Raw genomic sequence first — 21,263 nt, 5'->3', positions numbered from 1 at the left:
GAAATCTCAGGCTTCAAATAATTACAAAATATGGTGCACAGCCAATTTAACTGGTACACATTTTTCTTTCCACAAAAGGAAGAAAGAAAGAAACACTCAACCTGGTACTGTTCATGGAGAAAACAAATCAATATTGGTGATCTATTGAAAACATATCCTTTAATGTAGAGGGAATGTTTTCAAGACCGAAGGAATCCTTCATGCAAGATTTGCTTTAATAAACAAAAAAAGACTTTTGAATCTTTAGAACATATTTACAATGTGAACTTGCATAGTCCTCTGGGGACAGGTAGGGCTTTTATGTGAATGAAACCCAGGTGGTAGTTTCTCCCATTTTTTAAATTCTGAAAATCACCCTGATAGAAATATGATCTTACTTCATCTGACAGATTACTGCACTACTGGAATGTACACAGTTCGAGGTACACTTCCGGAAATGGACATACTTGCAGTCTAATGAACCTTGCTGATATCTTATAACCATGTGTTCTTGCCTCCCAGTTGGAAATGTGTGTGATAAGTAAGTGTGTCTTCTCTTGCAGCTTTACTGAAACACAAACACTTAATCACCCCAAACGTTAGTTATCTCACATCATAAACATATATGTAAATGATTAAAGAGCAGCATTGAGTTTGAATTACATTGGTTAAAGAACTTACAGACATTGCCATCAACTCAACATTTTTCTCAAGGTTTGGTTTTTTTGCCTTTACTTAGGATCAGGAATCTCTCAGCAATGTAACATCTTTCACTCAAACAAATGGCAAGGTTCAAGGAGAAAATCTGCTTTATATCAACAATACATCATATTTGGTGAAAGAAAACACAGGGTCAAAAAATTTTCTAGTTCCAAAATAAAATTTCTCCTTTCTTCAAAATGATGGATTTCATCACACGATAGCTGTCTATCTGTTACCGTAGTTTTCAAACTCCTCACAAATGTCAAACCCTGATAAGTGCTGCTAAATTTTAGGGATTCCTGTAAATACAGCCACAGACTTCCTGCAAAGGTTTCACCTTAATTTGCAAATATTGTGCTCTTCACAAAAAGGAAAATGACACGATCATTGGGTTCTTGACATCAACAAGTTAACAAATACAAATTAACAAATTACAAAACAAAAACAACATTTTGTTGATCTCAGAGCTGCTGCACAGAACTGAAATGAAAATTTCAAATCTAGTGAATAATTTCTTTCTAATGTGGTATGGTTTGTGGAAAGCAATAGCTAACTCTTGTATTCATTTGTATCAAAATATGAATTGCATCACTTGCAGATGTGAATATCTTGTCTAATAATAAAAGAAAGCTTTTTCTTTCTCTCACCCCAGGCAGGCATTTTTTCAGTAAAAGGCCCACTTCAGAAAAAAAAAGATAAACTTGTTTTTATATAGCATAATTCATGACCAGAGTGTTTGTGGAAGCAACTATTTTCAAATTGTGTTTGAGATAGAGACCTACCACTAGTTATTGTTTCTGTGCTGTGCGTAAGGTAAGGGCCTCCATGGTTAACAGTGACAGAAGCTGAAACACATCTGAGTCTGAACAAGAAGAGGCACTCGTCTTAGCAAGTTGCAGGAAATTACTTAATACCAATAGGTGCAAGTGACACTGGTTTGGGCAAAATGGAAAAGACTCCCAGGAGCCAAGATGACAGGTCTGCAGCATCAGGAACTGGAGCTGAACTCCCTGATTCTTCACCGAAGGCTGTATTAAAATGTCAGGTTGGATAAGATACATACAGTCTCCAAGATGAGTGCTTTCAGACCCATTACTTTATCCAGCATATCTAACCAAACTTTTTCTGCACAACTATTATTTCTGCATTTATCACTCCTATCTTCATCCAAGATTCCGATTTGACAAATTTATGTAATCTGATGACTTCACAAATTTTCAAAAATATTTTCTCTACATATTCTGGAGACTGGCAGATCTTTGGCTCGAGGGCTGTTAACGATGGCAGGTTTTGAAATATTAACACCATGAAGTTCCACATAGGATTTAATCCCAAGCAAACATTAATGGATAATTATTCTGCGATGAGACAACGTTCCTTCAGTTCCTCAACTCTCATGGCTGTGAAAACAACATACAATTAGTCCTGTTGAGGTCCCGCATTCCTATCCACCACCCTTGGCCCATTTGTGGCACCTGTCATGCACAATAAAGTCTATTACAATGAAGAGTTTGTAGCTCCCAGCGAGACTGTTCCTTATTTCAAACATTTTATAGTCTCTGAACTGAAGTGTGGAGGCATTATGTTTGATAGGATTCAGTTTTCTTTTATTAGCAATTCTGATGATGAGAAAGCACACAGGTTGGGGAAGACCAGCGATTTAACAATGACTTTTAAAAGTCAGAATTTTTCATCAAAAGAGATTTGATCATCTGGACCCCACAGTGAGCCTCCCCATTTGACTGTCGCTTTGCAAGATCCTTACATGTTCATCATCTGGCAATAGCTACAACCACCCAAAAGACTCATTGGCAAACTGTGATCTGTAAGTTTGAAGAATATAATCTCCTTACTTAAAAACAACTAAAAGTTTCAAATCTTTAATTTAATGTAATATTTTAGTTTTGTCTGACCTAACAAAGTCAAAAGTATTCATGAATCAAGTAGAATTTATTCAGCCAGATTTTATAAATACTTAATAACATGCAGCAAAGCCAACATTCACACACACAAAAATGTATTCTCCTTGAAGGAATAGTAGGAACTGCAGATCCCGGAGAATCTGAGATAACAAGGTGTAGAGCTGGGTGAACACAGCAGGGCCAGCAAGCCTGAAACGTCAGCTTTCCTGCTTCTCTGATGCTGCTTGGCCTGCTGTGTTCATCCAGCTCTACGCCTTGTTATTTCACGTTCTCCTTGAAGGCCCAGGTTCCCTTGAACTTTGTGAGCACACGTAACACCTTTCTTATTCTCTCCAAAAACTGATGTTCCAACACAGATGATCTTTGTTGAAAGACAGGATATCACAATAAGTTGAACCTGCCAAGTGCAAACTTTGAAGTCAACATTGAAACCCTGAATTGCATCAGATATAATTTTAAAAATGCAATTGCTTCACTCAAACCACTCAGGTCCTTCAGGTTTGCCACAAGCAGTTTTCTTATAAACTGTCTCACAGCAGAAGTTCAATTCATTATAGTATCCTAAAACTTAGTATCCTAAATCTTAGAAATCCATTATCAAACACAATCTTGACAACATGCTACGTGTAATGGACATTTTATGTGAGATCCTGACCAACACCTGTGACAGTTCTATGTAACTTCTCACTTCTATCCACGATGAAAAATCATTGACAGCATTAAGGCTTTCCCATCTATCAGACAGAAATAGGGCAGTGACACTCCTTCCAATGCTTTGGAGATGAAAATAGTGGTCCTTGCCTGTGAAGAGCTCACATTTGGTAGTCTTCACTGTCAGGTAAAATGTTTTCAATCTCCTTTGAGATCCCTGCCCACCAGATCGATGCCTGAGCCCGAGAAAATCCCAAATATCCCAGATGTATCTTGTCTAGAATATCATTCTACAGTAAACCTGGAATGACCAGTACCTCATCAAACAACAAATGATAATCTATAATGGTGAAATTCTGCTGATGCCCAAATAAGTCTTCATGGTAAACCCTCTGGTCCCGAGGTCAGGCAAGACTTTGATACAATATTGATGAATGACGATCTATTTTTGGTGTTCTCTTTGTTGCTTTGGATTTGATTGAGTCTGTTTTGAGTACCTGACCAATGTATTGCTGTGACTGAGTAAACCATTCAATTTCACAAACGATTCCCTCATCAGTCAATTTAAGGCTGCTGAGTCATTTTGGAGAGCACACTTTCCATCATTCTTGGCTTCCTCTGCACATACTTTGTCACATAAATTTTGCAAAATGCTTTACAATGCCTAAAAATCTTTGCAAATCATGAACTGATTTTAGAATTGGAAACACTATTGGCTTTCTTTTCTTGAGAATCTGGCATTCACCCATCTTTGTCAACAATGTGTCGCAAGAGTTAAAAAAGAAGCCCTCTGAAAATCCGTATTTGCCTTTGAGTTTAACTGCTTCAGTCTGTAGACATTTTAACACTGCATGAACCTGCTAGTCCTGCTCCTCATGCTTCTCCCCATATACTAATACATTATCCATGTGGCATATGGCACCTTCTTACACTTCTGAAATATATTACATGGTAGGGTGGAAGATTTCTGAGCCTCAGGTTATCCCAAATGGCATTTGAAGTAAAACCTGCAGAGTGACAAACATAGTAAGCAGAGCTGATTGCTCACCTAATGGCATGTGCCGCAAGGCACTGTTGGTATTAAGGCTGGTCAAAACTCTACAGTTGTACATTTTGATAAATACTCATTCATTGTAGAGATAGGGTGGATTTCCCTTCCTCCATCACTTTCTTTAACCTTGGTCAATACATATTCTGATAGAAACTCTGGATTTGCAACACCTTTGCCCAATAAACATTTAGTTGGCTTGGTAACCATGGAAATTTGGTCATTTAGTTGAGTTGCTTGGACTTGATTCATGCCAAGATGAAGAATCATCCTGGATGTTTAGTGCCACAATAGTTCAGCATCCTTTCTTGATAAGATGCCGTCTTCAGTATTGTGTTTATTGAATCCTGTGAATATTTTGGAACACCTCATCTCATCGTAACTTTTAAACCTACAATGTTCTAGTTATTTGACTGTTTGAAAAGGATTGAGAGAACAACATGTCCTCCTGCTCAAGAGTGAGATCTTCTGCCATAAACAAGCTGTGTCAAATCTGATAAAGTTGGGTAACCAAGTTCCCCAGAAGAATCTGATACATTTCCAGTTCTTCACAAGAACATCATTGCATGAGTAAGAGACAGCAAGAACTGCAAATATTGAAGTCAGAGTCAACACAGTGTGGAGCTGGAGGAATACAATAAGTGAGGCAGCAGAGGAGTAGGAAAGTCAACGTTTTGGGTCTGAAGAAGGGTCCTGACCTAGAATGTCGACTGTGCTACTCCTCAAAATGCCCTGCTGTGTTCCTCCAGCTCCACACTGTGTGGCATGAGTAAGAATTTGCTCTTGTTTTTCTGCTCTGGAACTGAGTCCTATTTCTTCATATTTTCTCGAGGTGACCCCCAGGTTGACAGATGTCTCATTCTTTGTCACAACCTAGGCAGTATCTGGGCCTGTGAGGCTTCTTTTCATTCCATATCACTGACACACTCTTAAAAACTGCTGTTTCACCTACTTTTGTAATAAAAGCAAAATACTGCAGGTGCTGGAAATCTGAACCATACACAGAGAGTGCTGGAGAAACTCAGCAGGTCTGGAGGCATTAGTTGAGACAGAAACAGAGTTAATGTTCTAAATTGAGTATGAACCTTCAACTACTGTTGTGTTAGCGTCTGCCGTTTCTGCAGAGTATTTATTCCTTGTAAAGAGGATATGCTTTGTCAGTCTTCTGTGTAAGTTTGTCCTTCTCCTTTCAGAATTTGTCTGAGAGCCTCTTATGCTTCCAACATAATTTGAATAGCTTTGTTCAAGGTCAATGCTTCCTTGTACTGCAATAAATCTGCTGAAGTCTCATCAAGGATTCGAACAACAACTCTGTTTCTTCTGAGTTCTGATTCAACAGTGTTCCAATAATTCGGAGAGATCATGAATGAAATTATCTTCATATTTCCCTGGAGGTTGAACTCTTCTATTAAATCTTGTTCTTTCATGAATGTTTTTGTAATTTCTACAAAAGCCACAGCAACTGGAAAACTAAAAAAAAAGCAAATGCTGAAAACATAATATGAAAGAGTAAAAGTGAATTATCTCCTGTCTTTGGGAACGGGAATGCCTCATTGATTTATGGTCTGCCCAGGCCGAATGTCAAAGAGGAAGTACATCATACAAAATTAACCCTGCATCAAGTTAATTTGGGCAGTGCCATTCGGCAGCGGATCAAGGTCTGTGATTGAATCTGTCATGGCGCAGCCATTCTACTCCTCGAAATGGTAGTCTAGCTCTCAAAGATGTGCTGAACTCAGCGGAAGGGCTGCCCCAGACTGCTTGCATTTACACTTGCTGAGTGATGCAGCTTTACAAATAGAGCATTGGAGAAAGGTCCAGATTCACAGACATGGTTCTGGATGCCTTCATTAAGAGTTGCACAGGAGAGGGCCAATATTTCTGCAGAAGGCAAGGAAATCCTTCAGGAAAACCCTCAGAAGGTGCCAGTGTGGTTAATGCAAACAGTCTCACTTCAATGAGCTGGTAGAGATGTCACAATAAGTTTAATGGCATTACCAGGCTGGTCAAGGTCTGAGAATGTACTTTCAAATGACTTTTTAACCCCCCTTACTACCAGATCCTCATGTTGCTCAATTGGTGACATCCTCACCTCCCTCATCCATCAGCACTCCCTGGCTCTTCGGAGCCATGGCTCATGTTTAGAAACTTCGCATCTCTCTCACTTCAAAGACGCCTTACCCACAACTAGTTCTGGCAGTTTTCATGTCTCACTGTGACAAGCACATCATATAAACAAAGCGTGTATAAGGTCAGTGACTGTTTTGGACTCTCTTAGAGGACAAAGTGCAAATCACTACTCAAAGTAAGCTACATTTCTGAAGCCATTAAGATTCTCCAGATGGTTCTCCATATCACAGGGCTGGCTGTCACAGAACCCATAATCTCCAGTATCATTGAACACATTGGGGATGAAGGAGGATCACCGGACTTGAAACATTAACTCTGCTTTCTCTCGTTGACCTGGTGAGTTTCTCTCACAGTTCTTGGGTATTTTTTCAGATTTTCAGCACCCACAGTTCTTTGTTTTGGGGATCTAATGTGTTCCTGTTAATGCCTCTTCTCAATTCAAACAGGACCCTTATCCTGCTAGCCAGCACAAGGTGGGACGTACTCATAGTGTGACCATAGACTTCTTGCTTTCTAACATATCCCTCACCACTAATCACATCCCACACACCAACACCCACCAAAGACTTCCTTCACTTGAGCAGTCCTCTTTATAATTTTTATGTTTTCAGACACTGAAGAACCATGGGCTGCTCAGCCACAAGAGAAGGAACAGTTACAGTAACAGCGCAGCAGTGATGAAGAAGCTCTATCACTTGTTTCAATTCTTGTAGCCTACGGCTCAGATGTTTGTCACTGACTTTAACTTCGACACAAGTACAGAGTTGGGTTCTGGTCCAGGATGCTGCAACCAGGTCTGTCAGCTCAATGGAGATTATTGCTGCAAATAACTCAGAAAAGCTGTCTGGTCCTTTATTGTTGGGTCCCTCTTGCAGTTGTCCAAATGTCCTTTATTCAGTGACAACTACATATTGGGATTAGACCTGCGCAGTCCAAAGTTGTGACTATTGTATCTAACCAGCCAGTTGTAGGTGTTTGACGGCACTATCTGACCAAGTGGGAAGCTTCTGCCATTAGTGCCTTCCCACATGAACATCTCTCCTGGCAGGGGTGCATGATTTGGGTGATACCATGCAGGCTGTAACTCCCAAACACCCACCTCAATGGACTGCTGGCTTTGGCCGCACCAGCTCCACTGTGGCATGAACCAAGTTTCTCAGCCTAAGTGTTTGAAAACACATCAGTGGTTTACAAGCTAATGGAGATGAAAATATTTGGTTCATGCAAACACATCACTATGAAATGCATTGCAGAGCCATTAGAGATAGCTTAGATCATACTGATTATAGTACTTTCATTTATCTCAAGTATCACTGGGATGAACTCTGCATGTTAAGATTCCTAAAGCTCTGAAAATAAAGCTCATCTCAGAGAGATTTTTTTCGTTAATTCCTGTTAATTACTTCAATAGGCCAAACAATTTATTTTCTTGTGTGGGGTATTCATTAATTATCTCATTCTTGTTTGTTTCTACTTTGCTTCCTGAAAGCTGCAATCAACAGTCATTGTCAGTGGAATAGACAGTCAATCAATGTTTAACAAAACAATCAGAACAATCACCTCACTGGAGTGTATTCTGCAGAGCAGTTTTGGGTCCCGGTGGCACAGTGATACTGTCCAGGTTTAAGTTTCACTTGTTTCATAAGTGTGCTAAAACATGTCTGAACAGCTGATTAGAAAAATATATATGCTTAAGAACACAATCCCGCGAAGTCTAAGTGGCTAACTGCAAATCTTCACCTTATTTTCACCTGTCAGATACGCTGGATATTCACGAACCAACTGAACATTCACGAACCAACTGAATGCAAGATCTATCCCCATGGTAAAGCAACAATGTTCTTTGCTAACTTTCAGAAAGCTGTCCAGGATCTAGCAACCTCCACGAATGTATTTCACTGTTCTTTTATCAGTTTGAACTTACTTGAAGAAATCTCCAGGCATCCAGCAGCTATGGTGTCTTTAAGTAGCATAAAGAACCAAACACACTTAAGTATTCCCATCTTCAGAAAACCAGAAGAAAATACATTGATTTTATTTTCACTTTCGATTAAATCACCTCACAAATTAATTTCTCACCACACCATGTATCCCCATCAATTACACTGCCTCATTTTCTGCTACTCAAGACTCATGCCTAATATTCAGGTATTGCACCTTACCCTTACAATATTCCAATGATTTCAGTCTTCAATGCAGTTCAACAACATGGCTGGAACCAGCATTATGGAATCCAAGCATCGTCCACATTCTAAACTTTGACAGGATGTGTCCACACATGGGAAAGTCTATGATCAGAGGACTCAGTTTCAACTTAAGTTTAGGATGAGGAGGAATTTCTTCTCTCAAAGGGTTTGTGTCATCATACATCCAACCTCCATTCCCAGCCCACCCTCATCTTGCAATGCAGCATGATGTGTGAGCTGCTAATGGTGGGACCATAGGCCCCTTGCAAATACATTGAGTGAACCTGTACAGTTCAAATTTGTTAATCATGAATCAAAATCAGCTAGTACATTTGTGTGATCAGTTGGGAAGCTTCTGGTACCATTACAACATGCCCACGTGGCCCACTTGTGGCATAAACTGCGTGGTGAAAGCAGCCAGAGACACTGTGTGCCACACTAATGTTAAAATCTTAATAATGAGTTGGTGGCAGAAGAAACTAGAGCCCAAATTACTTGGAATAGATTTACTTAAAGAGTGAAACAATCCAGGTCCACTTTGCTCTGTGCCTGTCAGTGTATCTTCACACTCTGTTCGAAACAAGCCAAACTGAATAAAATTCTAAAAGAGTATTTGGATGGAAATCAAAACTGTAGAAGCAGTTTCGCAAGCTGAATTGAAATATCTTTGTGGGGGTGCAGTGGGTGGGAGATAATGCCCTCTGTGGTGCTACTGGTTATGAAAAGCCTCTAATCGATGCTCTACACCTGTATTGGCGTAACCTTGACTGACACAATTAACAATGTTAGACCAGGAGTCATCAGTTCAACTCCCACCTGCTCCGGGCATGTACAACAACATTTGAACATATTGATTTTAAAACATCAGCAATTAACTATGTGGAAGAAAAATAAAGCCAGAAGACATAAGAACAGGAGGAGACCATTCCACCACCGCCACCCCAAGCACTCTCTGCCATTCAATAGGATTATGGCCGATCCAACATTCCTCTTGTCCACTTCCTGCAGTTTTCCCTTTAACCCTTGATTCCCCTACTCATCAAGAGTGTATTTCAGCCTTTAAAAAAACACAAGGACTCTGCTTCCTCAATTCTCTGTCACAAGGAATTCTAAAGACTCGCAACCCTTTGAGAGAAGAAATTCCTCCTCATTGTAACCTTAAGTTGGTATCCCTCTATTTTGAAACTGTGTCCTCTGGTCAGAGGCTTGCCCATGTATGGACACATCCTCTCAGCATTTAATGCGTGGATGACACTTGGATTCCATAATGCTGGTTCCAGCCATGTTGTTGAGTTCAATTTCAAAGCCCTGCTTTTGACTCAGGTTATGATTCTCCCTTTGTATTTTTTTTGGGTTTGAAGTTGCCATGATGAAATATTAAAATTGTTACCCCCTCAGCATTAACCCAGTATTCAACACAAAGGTACCTGTGGAAAATCATTACTTCACTCTGTTGGGAGATAGCACCCTGTTGAGTTAAGCATTACAAATAGTGATCCTTCTGTGGCCAGGGACAATGTTAAATTTGAAAAACTCAACATTGAACAACTTAGGGATCATTATCAGAAATTTCTTTCACCTGAATAGACTGTTGTTGTCCTTTCATTTGCTGAACATTTACATTGCAGATAACTAACTATTGTTGTAATTATTTCCTCAAAAAGTTCACAACACAAGAAAACAAAACAAATCTGTTTACATCACAATATCTATAGATTCTGGGCTCCTGTGACACATTTATTTTGTATATTGAGGTGGTCTGAGTAAGTATTTGTCATTTTGAAGTGACAACAATATTGACAAAACCACATTCTCAGCCTCTCAGAAAAATATATAAATTCAAGTTATACTGAACAAAGATGTATTTCCAGATTGTCATTGAATACAACCCAACTAAATCACTCACAACTTCAAAAGGGGATGCATAACGCTAAAAATGTCTTGCAGCTTCAATTAAGGAAACAGTGGCAGGAAAAAAAAACTATGGCTTTAACAGAATGGAACAAACCACCAGGATACACAAAAACTAAAACATAGCAAAGGTGAAAGCAAATATACCTACAGACATCAAAACTACGACTTACAGGTAAGATTATGAAAAAAAGTAAGTCAAATCTTATCACCCATAACCACCTCATCAGTCTACACTCAATCATCACCAAAGTGAAAGAAGACATTGTTAACAACGTTATCAAACAGCATTACACAGCAATTATCAAATCAAAGCTCAGTTTAGTTCTGCTTGGGTTACAATGGTCCACACCTCATTACAGCCTTGAGCTGAACATGACTAAAAAGATTAACTCCATAGATAACGTGAGAGTGACTATACTTGAATTATTGCAGCATTTGATTGAGTGTGACTTCAACGAAGCAGAGCAAAACTGATGTTGATGGAAATCAGTAGGAAACTCTCTATTTATTTGGCATCATAACTAGCTCAAAGGGAGATTTGACAATTGATAAGGTTCCTCAGAGTGGTGTCCCAGACCAAACAATCTTCAGCTCCCTCATCAATGATTTACACTTCATCACAAGGTCAAAAATGAGAATGTTCACTGATGTTTGCGAAGAGTTCAGTACCATTTGTAATGCCTCACACAATAAGCAATCCTTGTCTGCTTGCAAAAAAAACCACTCTCTCCGTGACTCCCTTGTTCGCTCCACACTGCCCTCCAACCCCACCACACCCGGCACCTTCCCCTGCAACCGCAGGAAATGCTACACTTGTCCCCACACCTCCTCCCTCACCCCCATCCCAGGCCCCAAGGTGACATTCCACATTAAGCAGAGGTTCACCTGCACATCTGCCAATGTGGTATACTGCATCCACTGTACCCGGTGCGGCTTCCTCTACATTGGGGAAACCAAGCGGAGGCTTGGGGACCGCTTTGCAGAACACCTCCGCTCAGTTCGCAACAAACAACTGCACCTCCCAGTCGCAAACCATTTCCACTCCCCCTCCCATTCTCTTGATGACATGTCCATCATGGGCCTCCTGCACTGCCACAATGATGCCACCCGAAGGTTGCAGGAACAGCAACTCATATTCCGCCTGGGAACCCTGCAGCCATATGGTATCAATGTTGACTTCACCAGTTTCAAAATCTCCCCTTCCCCCACTGCATCCCTAAACCAGCCCAGTTCATCCCCTCCCCCCACTGCACCACACAACCAGCCCAGCTCTTCCCCCCCACCCACTGCATCCCAAAACCAGTCCAACCTGTCTCTGCCTCCCTAACCGGTTCTTCCTCTCACCCATCCCTTCCTCCCACCCCAAGCCGCACCCCCAGCTACCTACTAACCTCATCCCACCTCCTTGACCTGTCCGTCTTCCCTGGACTGACCTATCCCCTCCCTACCTCCCCACCTACACCCTCTCCACCTATCTTCTTTACTCTCCATCTTCGGTCCGCCTCCCCCTCCCTATTTATTCCAGTTCCCTCCCCCCATCCCCCTCTCTGATGAAGGGTCGAGGCCCGAAACGTCAGCTTTTGTGCTCCTGAGATGCTGCTTGGCCTGCTGTGTTCATCCAGCCTCACATTTTATTATCTTGGAATCTCCAGCATCTGCAGTTCCCATTATCCCTGGATACTATATAAGCTTGGCCTCAAGGTTCTTGTGGCACAGTGGGTAGTGCCCCTACTGCTGAGCCAGCAGTCCCAGGTACAAATTCCATTTGGTCCAGATGTTTATAACAAGTTGGTTGGTTGATTGGAAAAGTGTTTACAGCCTTGGGCTGGCTAATGATAAGTAACATTCACCGTGCCTAAGTACCAGGCAATGACCATCTCGAACAAAAAAGAATCTGATGCTTTCCCCTGGACTTCCAAGCACATTACTATAATTGAATCTTCATCATTGATATTCTGTGGTTTACTATTAATCATAAATATGACTGTACTAGCGATTTAGCATGACTAAAAGCTTAGGAGAGAGGTTGGGAAATATAGACCAGTCACTCTAACTTCAAGAGTGGGGAAAATGCTGGAGTATTTACAAAAGACATGATCACAGAACATTTTGAAAACATTAATGGAGTTGGCTAAGCCTGGCATGGGTTTATGAAAGGAAGATCATGCTTAACTAATCTATTGGAATTCTGATGATGGAATTTATAGAGTAGACAAGGGAGAACCAGTCGATGTGGTTTATTTAGATTACTGAAATTACGAAAACGTCACTGAGTGAAATGTTCAGTGAGACAACACAAATGTGAACGGGTTGAATGGCCTCCTTCTGCTTTGCAATAAATCTTTGCTTTTGTACCTCCTTTTACAGCACCTTCCAAACAAGCAGCCTCGACCATCTAGAAGGACCTGAGCAGGATTTAGTAACAGTATCATCTGAAAATTCCTCATTAAGTTATATAACTTACCAGTATATTGTCAGTTCTTCATTCAAACTCAGCTAATGTCTTAGAATTCTCTCCTTTATGGTACTATGTGTTTACTGACACCTCATCAGGCCACTCACATCCCACCTCAAAATTACAGATCTCTTCTGGTGCAGAAGGAGGCCATTCAGTCAATCATGCTTTCACTGGTACTTCAAATGAGCATCATTACCTACTGCCAATTTCTTGCTTTTCTTGTCCTCCAATCCTTGCACAATATTTCTATTCAAATAATTGTACGTGATGTTTCCAGGCACTTCCCAATGAATTCTAGTGTGAAAAAGCTTTCCTCTCACATTTGCTCCTCTGGTAAATCAATTTAAATCTACACTTTCTCATTCTTATTCCTTCTGTGAGCTGGAATAGTTCCTCCCCAACTACTTCATCCAGCTCTCTTTATGATTTTAAAAAGCCTCAATCAGATCTTCTCTTTGTCTTTTTCTCTCTAAAGACAACAGTTCCAACGGCAATCTATTCTCAGGGCAAAGGGGGAGGAAATAGCTCTGTGGCATTACTACTAGGCTATTATTTCATAGGCCCAGGCTTCCTTCTGGAGATCTGGATTCAAACTCTGCCATGGCAGACGGTAGAATTTGAACTTGATAAAAATCGGATGTCATGATCCACGAATCCATTGTCAATTGTTGGTAAAAACCCACGTGGTTCACTAATGTCATTTAGGGAAGGAAGCTACTGTCCTTACCTGGTCTGGCCGACACGTGACTCCATACCACAGCAATGTGGTTGACTCAAAATTGCCCTCTCGACAATAAAAGATCAGCAATAATTGCTGTTCCAGCCAGCAGTGCCCACATCTCAGTAACAAATTTTTTAAAAAACTGCAGTTCTTCATCCTTGGACACATTATAAATCACTTCGACACTCATGCAAATACATTCTTTCTCCTTCCAATAATGTGGCATCCATAACTATACACAACCTTGTGAAGCTTAACAACTATATTGTACAAGTTCAACATCATCTTCTGCTCTTATGTTCTATGCTCCTAGTAATAAGCTCAAGAATTCTGTAAGCTTATGAATTGTCCCCTCTACCCATCCTGTCATGTTCAAAGATCTGAGTGTATGGTAACCAGGTTCCTCTGTCCTGCACCCCCTATAGATTTGGACCCCTTATTTTATATCAGCTTCCAATGTTCTGCTGACCAAAATGCATCACCTCACTTTTCTCCCCATTGAACCTTATCTGCCATCTATTCAATCACGTCACCAACTTAACAGCGTCTCTTGGGACATTTAAAATGTCCTCCACACAGTTTACAATTCTTCCAAGTTTTAATTAATATGTATCATATAAAGCAAGGGTCCCAATAGCAATCCCTGGACAGCTTCACTTCCTCTAGCCTGAAACAGAGTCAATAACTCTCTGCATCATATTATTCAGGCAATTTTGTATCCATGCTGCTACTGTCCCTTTTTATTTATTGCCTCTAACCTTCCTCTCAAATCTGTCGTATGTCACTGCATCAAATGCCTTTTGAAAGTCTTTATACACTACATCAACTGCACTATTCTCATCAAGGCTCATAGAATCAGAGAATCCCTACAGTGTGGAAGTCAGCCATTCAGCCTATCATGTTCACACTGACAATCCAAATGGCAACCCCCTCCCCCAACTACATCTCTGTAACACTGCATTTCCCATGGGTAATCCACCTAACCTGTATATCCCTGGAACCTATGGCCAATTTAGCATGGCCTCTCCACTAAATGTCTCCACAAGACATTTAGCATGTCCACCGATCCTGCACATCTTTGTACAGTGGAAGAAAGCTGGAGCGCCCAGAGGAAACCCATGCAGATATGGGGAGAATGTGCAAATTCCACACAGACAGACAATCACCTGATGGTGGCATTGAACCCAGGTTCCTGGCGCTGTGAGGCAGCAGTGCTAATCACTGAGTCACGGTGTCACCTCCATAAAAAAACTCCAGGATATTTGTCAAGCATGATTTCCCCTTCAGATTGGGCTCCTGCCTAATCTGCCCAACTATTTCCACATGACTATTCATTCTATGCCCACCACAGAGGCTAATCATCTCTGGTTTTAAATTGCATGGCTTATTCTTACAAACTTTGTTTTGAACAATGTCATAATATTTGCACTTCTCCAGTCTTCTGGCATCTCCCATTAGTCTAGTGAAGTCTGAAAGCTTATGGCCAGTGCCCCTGCAATTTCCACCCTCACATCTGTCAGTGCCCTCAGAGGCAACCCATGACGGTATCTAGGCCTGGTCCCTTGGCCGCATGTGGTGGTCTCTTGGACCAGCATGGAGAAGTCTTGGCCCAGCATGGCAGTATCTCGGCATGCAAGCGGGTCCTGCCTGGGCATGCTCGGGATGCAGCACGAGGAGGCTGGGCAGGCTGTAGCTTCAGCAAGAGCATCAGTGATGGCATCACAGCCCAACATGGGAACAGTGAGCAGTGAGCGAGATCCCCCTGGTATCTGTGGTGATGGCATCAAGTACAGGCAGCTGAGATCACCAGGAGAGTGAGCCAAGCGGAAGACTCATCAAAGAGTGAACTTATAACTTTACTCCTTTATTATTCTAGTTTATATTAAGAAGGAGTTTAACGTTGACAACTACCTTATTTCTTTATTTTTCTACTTGCTCTATGAAGGTAATGTCTAGCTTTTTATAAGAGATAATGGGAACTGCAGATGCTAGAGAATTCGAGATAACAACATATGAAGCTGGATGAACACAGCAGGCCAAGCAGCTGCTCCTAAGAAGCTGCTTGGCCTGCTGTGTTCATCCAGCTCCACACTTTATTATCTTGCTTTTCATACTTTGCTTCTCTTAATACTTTGTACCTTTGAACCTAAAATGGCACCATGTGTGGCAACATTATATACTTTTCACTGTACAATCACCTTCCAGTATAAATGACAAGCCTCCTAATACCATCCTCCATTTGAAAATCTTCCAAGTCAGACACATTCATGCAATTCGTCACCTCAAACGATTGTAGAGGCTCCACTATTATACATATTGCAGCAGAGAAGTGGCAGTATCACATCCTTTAGGGAGTTGGGGCAAACAACAAAATGCAGACTTCCTACGTTTGCTGTATCCAACAATTTAAAAAAAAGCCTTTGCTGATGATAACTAAACCACAAGTCTTCTGAATGTCCAAAAACATCTCATACCCACAAAGCTGCTTAATCAACGAAACTAGTAAATGTGTATATTTGTTACATTGATTACATTATCAATAATAAAGCCTAATAAATACTTCAGATTTTTAAAAATCTCCAACAATTTCGACAATGTAGATGTTAGACTGAGTGGTCTTTAACTATTAAATGGAAATTTCACTGGAACTCTTCAGGTAAAATTCTTGCCTCAAATCTCCAAGTTTTCCGCCTTTCACTTCTAAAGTGTACCTCCTTGTTCCTGGTCCTTTGATTAAACTTTCTTCACCTTAACAGTATTGGACTGAAACTATCAATTTGGATGACTTCTTTGCTCACTTCCTTGCAGATATCAGAATGGGTCTTATTTTAGACAGATGCCTTGCAGATATTAATTTCTTTGGATATATGCATAACACATGCGTTAGTGCTTTTTTAAACATATGTTGTTCTTTTGATAACTGTATCCCCTATTCATAATTTGTACACGTGACTGTAATTGAATGCTCTATGTGAAGGCAGCCTACCAAAATAGAAGCATATTGATGGATGGCTAGCTTGCATTTTATTTAAACCTGCATCTAGAATGTCTTCCCAGTACATACAAAAACAAATGAACTCAAAGGTTAATCTTTTTAGAATTGTGAATGTTATTGCCAATTTCACAAATTTTGAAGCTGAAAAATTAACAGAGATCATTTAAACAGGAATTTTTCTGTCATAGCTATTCTTCATGGCATAGCAGGCTATAATATGCCATGTTACATTCATATAGAGCTTTGCATTTTTGGTCAATTTACTGTTCTTCCAAATTCCAATGCTGAACTTTGACATGATACCTGCAGCCTTGGAAATCCTGACATTGACTTAAGCAGCAAGAGACAATCTGCTGGCAGCTGTTGATCTAAACTGTGAGAAACAGTCGACAACCTCCAAGTCAAGGTTATTAATATTATTGGAAGGTGTATTATCTACATCCAGGCTCATAATTTTGGCCTTCTTCATGCTGATGGTTAGTTCAAACTCTTTGCAGGTCCAGATGAAGTGAACTACAATCTGACCTACATGTGAATTTTGTCATGCAATGTCAGTGCAGCATCTTCAGCAAAATGCAACTCACGGCCTAGGACATTCCACCCTTTGGTCTTGGCACACGGTCTTGCCAACTTCAACAGCTTGCCATCAGCTCTGGTACATATGCATCCTCAGAGGTCTAGCTCAATTTTAAAATCATAACAAGTCCACCAAATGCAGAAACACTTGCACCAGCAGAAAGCAGATGTTGGTAGCTCATCATCAGATTATCATTAGTCGGAACAATCAGCTTAGATATGTGACATTGCCTCAACTTCAAAGGAATAAAGCAATGCTTCTAAATTTTTCAGTTTTGATTTGTGTTTAATTTGAAATAAACCATACCAATAACCACATCACCATCATTCCTCTTTTACTTGAATGAAAATATGTAAAGGCTAACACTTCAATTTGATTCAATTTTATTTCCAACTGGGATGTCTTTTAAGTTAACGCTTCCAACTTTTTCAGCTGAAGCAGAATAGGCATTTTGATGTTGTTTATGGATTCAACCTCGCTGCTTGTTTGAGTGTTTATCTGTATGTTCACCCTTGTAATGTACACAATGAATACTTGACTCTTGTTGAGACAACTTTATTAACAACACTAACTATTTACACTGCGATAAGTTCTCTGCTTTACATTCAGTCTGGGTTCTGTGCTTACTTACCTAATGGCTACATTACATGACCATAAACTCTACACATGATCGATTGCAATAACCAAACTCTGCACTGGCAAAATGATTATTAAAGGATCCTTATTCTGGAACATTATATGGTACAATGTCATCTGACTGTCTTCAAAGTGCATTGCCTTTCTTGGAACTATGTAATAACACTAAACCTCTCACCAGTCCAATTCTATTGATCAAGATAAGCTTTTGTGATTTTTCGAATATCGAGAATGTCAACCACACTCAAAATAGAAACCGGGGAGCATTGGCAGCAGGAATGTTTAAAAAAAATCCAAAGAAGATTGAGCGTGCCACAACTGTACAAAACGCTAGTGCGGCCTCACTTGGAATATTGCGTACAGTTCTGGTCGCCCCATTACAGGAAGGATGAGGAAGCATCGGAAAAGGTGCAGAAGAGATTTACCAGGATGTTGCCTGGCCTGAAGCGCAGGCCCTATGAAGAAAGGCTGAGGGACTTGGGTCTGTTCTCATTGGAGAGAAGGAGTCTAAGAGGGGATTTAATAGAGACATACAAGATGATCAGAGGATTAGATAGGGTGGACAGTGAGAGTTTTTTTTCCATGGATGATGACTTCAGGTTGTACAAGGGGGCATAGCTACAAACTGAGGGGTGATAGATTTAAGACAGATGTCAGAGGCAGGTTCTTTAATCACAGAGCGGTACGGGCGTGGAACGCCCTGCCTGCCAATGTAGTTAACTCAGCCACATTAGGGGCATTTAAACAGTCCTTGGATAAGCATATGGACAAAGATGGGATAGTGTAGGGGGAGAGGCTTGGATTAGTTCACAAGTCGGCACAACATCGAGGGCTGAAGGGCCTGTTCTGCGCTGTGCTGTTCTATGAGTGAGTTGCAGAATGATGTAAAATCAACTTTAATGTAATTACGTCTGAGATCATTGATATTGGAGTAAGAAAGATCAGCTACACTATTTCTTAGATGGTGTGATATTAAGAACTGCAATTGCAAAGGAACAACGAGCTTTAATCCAGGTACAGAAATTGCTGAAACTGGTACATAGGGGTCAAAATTTAATCCAAAAGGACTAAATCAAATGTTGGGATTTATCTTGAGGAGGCTGGATAAAACCAAAAGGATGGAAACTTTGCTCCAGTGAAACACTGTCTCGATCAGGTCCCATCAATGGTACAGATTCGGATGCTACATCTCAGAAATAATGCTCTGGTCTTGGAAAGAGCAAGGTTTACCAGCATGAAATCAAGGTTACATTATGAGGAGAGATTACCTGAGCTGAGGATTTTATTATTTTTAAAGTAATTGATTGAGAGAATTTTTTTCTGCTTATGCAGTAGACAAGGACAAGGGAACTGGGTATTACACATTTCCATTTGGTTTACACCTGCCTCTGTAAAGAAAAGCTTATAGGTTTATTAAGACCAGATTTCAATGTTTACCACATGATTTTTAGAATTCTAGCTCAATTTTAGAATCATAGCAAGTCCTTCAAATGCAGAAACACTTCCACCAGCAGAAAGCCGATGTTGGTAACTCATTTGATCATTTTAAAACAAAGAACAATACATTTTTGTTTGCCAAAGAACTTAAAGGCTGTGGATTCCAAGGTGGATGAGTAAAGTCAGTACACAGATTGGCAATGATCAGAATGAATGGTGGAATGGGTTTGCTGGGGGAGAGATGAGTACGGAAAATTATATGACATACTCCTGTTCCTACATCCTGCCCATTGGTATTATGTTTATCCTTAGATCCTGCACATGCATATCGACATCTTATCAGCAAATCAAATTTATGTAAAATTAGGACTACGTAAAAACTGGTTTGAACAATAAACAAAATACACATTTTTCTGATTTTGTAAAGCAGTCTTTGTAACACTGAAATCTATTCATCAATATTACTCAATCAAGCATCAAGTTCCCAGTAAATGCAAATGTCAGACACATTAGAAAACATCTTAACTGGGAAGCTGAAAGTATTCAAGTATGTGTCGGGGGAATTAATTAAATCAGTTCAAAGCTCTGTGATAGTGACAGGCTGGAAAGCCTTTAAAATACATGGTGGAGAAATGTGTTCACAGATTGTGTAATGCAGACTGAACAGTGATTCTTCAGGGGCTTGCAGTGCTATTGGATGCTACCTATGAAGGTCAGTTGCTCAGCTGTTGGCTCAGGTGGTTAGTTTGTGATGCAGAATGGTGCTCACTGTGTGGGTTCAATTCCCATACCTGCTGAGGGAAACATGAAGATCCCATCTTCTCAATCTTGCTTAAGACATGGTCATCTTCAGGTTAAACCACCAGTCATCTCTGAGGCATGTCCTCTAGGACTATGGCAACCTACAGCTTCCTTCATTGTTATCAATTAAAAACAATTTTTATGATGATTTGCAAACTTTTATCTCCTTGTTTACCACCACTTTCGTATCACTCTCTCTGGGCTCCATATCCAAATATCTGCTCACTTCTCCCCTTTCCCCCCAACCCCGAACACTTCGGCTTCAGCATAAATACCACTTTTCCCCAGTTATTTACAGTATACTGGACTCAAAATGTTAACCCTGTTTTCCTCACACAGAAGCTGTCAGGCCTATTGAGGTTCTCTAACAATTTCTGTTTTTGTTCCAGATTTTCTTTACATGATTGCATGTTCCAGTAGCTTTTACAAACACTGGGTGGAAGGTGGTAGAATGGCTGGTATGAAGAGCTAAACATTTTTAAGTGGATTTTTTAAAAAATTCATTCACAGGAACGAGCACGTTGCTGGCTATGCCCAGCCCAAAATTCCCAGAGGGCAATTAAGAGTCAACCACATTCCACTGGAGTCAGCCTGCTCACTTCTAGTTTTAATGAAGATAGATTGGGGACAGATATCCTTCACAAAAACCATGCTGTTCGCTGAAATACTGCAACTTAATTTAAGTTTTAATGTTCAAGTGTATAGGCTGAGTTCATCAGCCTCAGGACAAAAGGGAATATGACATGTTCCGGCCATCAAGTATGTGCCTTTATGCTGTAGATCGTGTGGCATCTGGAGCTGGAATGCCCTTCCTGCCTCCCATGCCCAGCTGCTATCTCAGATCCATAAGCATTGACTAATTCCTTGCCCAAAAGCTATCAGGTAATATCTGTCCCCACATCTCAGGATTACTGACTGACGCCAAAGTGCAATATGTCGCAACCATGACAGCCCATCCTCGCCTCACCTTACAATATCCAATTTCTCCCTCTCACCTTCAATATCCCAGGCTGCACAATATCCAACAACTTTCCACAGTCACCCAAATTTTAAAGTTAAGTGAAGCAATGTATGAGATTAAGGTATGCTTATGTGCTTTACAGAAC

The 21,263-nt window shown here is 40.5% G+C and overlaps 1 protein-coding gene across 14 annotated transcripts in view; it reads right to left on the bottom strand.

Moving 5' to 3' along the window:
- chl1b (cell adhesion molecule L1-like b) overlaps positions 1-21,263 on the bottom strand; it is an 818,676-nt gene that overhangs the window by 201,696 nt on the left and 595,717 nt on the right. The window lies entirely within an intron of this gene.

Source organism: Stegostoma tigrinum, chromosome 11 (assembly GCF_030684315.1).
Source record: "Stegostoma tigrinum isolate sSteTig4 chromosome 11, sSteTig4.hap1, whole genome shotgun sequence".
In the NCBI taxonomy this organism is placed as follows: Eukaryota; Metazoa; Chordata; class Chondrichthyes; order Orectolobiformes; family Stegostomatidae; genus Stegostoma; species Stegostoma tigrinum.
Note: the sequence above shows the minus strand (reverse complement) of the source record. Positions and strands in the feature narration are given on the sequence as shown.